The sequence below is a fragment of the Mizuhopecten yessoensis genome, unplaced genomic scaffold, assembly GCF_002113885.1.
Source record: "Mizuhopecten yessoensis strain PY_sf001 unplaced genomic scaffold, ASM211388v2 scaffold715239, whole genome shotgun sequence".
Classification (NCBI taxonomy): domain Eukaryota; kingdom Metazoa; phylum Mollusca; class Bivalvia; order Pectinida; family Pectinidae; genus Mizuhopecten; species Mizuhopecten yessoensis.
Window position 1 is genome coordinate 1,062 of NW_018479521.1, and position 1,800 is coordinate 2,861.

The 1,800-nt window shown below is 36.5% G+C and overlaps 1 protein-coding gene across 3 annotated transcripts in view; it reads right to left on the reverse strand.

Annotated features, from left to right (window-relative positions):
• Positions 1-486: 486 nt before the first annotated feature.
• Positions 487-1,800, reverse strand: part of LOC110441054 (zinc finger BED domain-containing protein 1-like) — a 5,219-nt gene continuing 3,905 nt past the window's right edge. For all 3 annotated transcript variants that reach the window (XR_002461822.1, XR_002461820.1, XR_002461821.1), the window contains one exon: positions 487-622. The gene's annotated coding sequence lies outside the window, so the exon portion shown is untranslated. The remainder of the gene's footprint in view (positions 623-1,800) is intronic.

Here is a 1,800-nt window from a genome sequence, read left to right on the forward strand (position 1 = left end):
AATGTCACATGACTTGACGAGATCTCGCGTTACCGAAGGTATTTCCCAACGCTATGACGCAGACACGTGGCATTAGAAGGCGGGGCTATAAAAAAACTAGAGTAAAACAGAGTAAGTTTGAAAAAAAATGTTTTTAGTGATTGTATTGGTTGTTTGGGGCATATTATGTATGTTTATCTTGTGCATAAAGAATAGATCTTTCGATCCATGTGCGACATGTGTGTGAAAGTGACGATTTGTTTCTAAAATATCAGTTTGAAGTGCGCTCTGAGCGCGGGTCGCATATTTCCCGCATATTATAGAGGGCCGGAGTTCTGTATATAATAAAAGTGTTAAGTATGATCCCTACGGACGAAGTAATACATAAAGAAAAAGAAAAACCTCGTCAACTCGTCTTTAGCACTTTCGCTGTATCATAATATATATATATATATATATATATATGTAGGGTCATTACCAAAACATTTATTTAATGATCACCTTCATAGTTGTCTGTAACTGTTGGTGGGATACTGTCAAAATCCTGGACTCCTGATGAGTTGCACGAATAGCACCAAATACAAGCATCCTGGTCTGATGATTTTACGTACCACTTCCTTTTTACTACACAATAGTGGTTTGTCTGTAGGAGAAAAAAGAAACAATGTCATTATGTGTAGAAAATCATATTCTACTGATACTTACCTATTATGCAAGCAAGGGAAATGTCCCATTATTATTTTTTTTATAGAATCTTACTTTAAGAAATGTTGAGGATGTGGTAAAAAGATTATTCTTGATTTGTAAACTGCTACATGAAATTTCTCACAAATGAGAAATGTAAAGTGGCCCTCCATATTCAAATGAAGAGAAAATGAAATATTCATGTTACATTGTGAAAACATTTCGAACTGTGTACGGACTTTACGTATACCTGAATGCTAGACCTCAGAGACACACGAATGGAGCACTTCCGAAAAAAATAGGAAGATATACTAATACGAGTGAGGAGGCGGGTGATTCCGGGTCATGTGGTCGGAATGCGGGAGATTTGTATGACCTGCGCGGGTCATGAGTTGGTTGCGGGTGATACGTTGATTTTGCGGGTGTGACCCGCAAGATGCGGGTCATTTAGCAGGTCTGCATATTAAAGACCATTGGCAGGTGAAAGGAAACAGCTAGTGACTAGCATACATTTGTAACTATGACTCTTGGCGTTGCTTTATCCAATAAAATCAAGATATGTGTAAATTTATGACCTTTTCAACATGTTCTAATACTGTATAACATATACATCAATGCACACAGTCTTCAGCTAAGGAGAAATTATAAGAATAATTTGATATGTTATGATAAATTATAGTTTATATATAACTGTGTAAGCCTTCCATTGCCTTGGCTGCTGTAGTTGTAGATGTGATAGTTTGTTGTTATATATATATATGTTTGCAATATTAAGTGTTATAGGATATAAGGCTTTTTCCCTGATGTTCATTTTTGTAATTCTTTCTTTTACCTGGTTATGGAATGTGTTCTTCTTCGAAGAGCGATAGTGTTTACCTATGCAAATTAGATGTCTTACCATATAAGGTATCGTAGTATATGTTAATCAGTCCATAGTAACTTTTGACCAATCAGCGATTACGTCTTTGAGGGGTGTTGGTATTGCCAGCTTCAGTTTCATTCCTCGTAGTGCTGGCAGATTACACTTGTTTGTTTTGGCTTACCCACCCACCAACCCCTGCATCGCCTCTAATTAATTTGCCTCATGATCATGAGTTTTTGTGTAATTGTTGGTTCTTTTTTCAGGTTCATGTATAT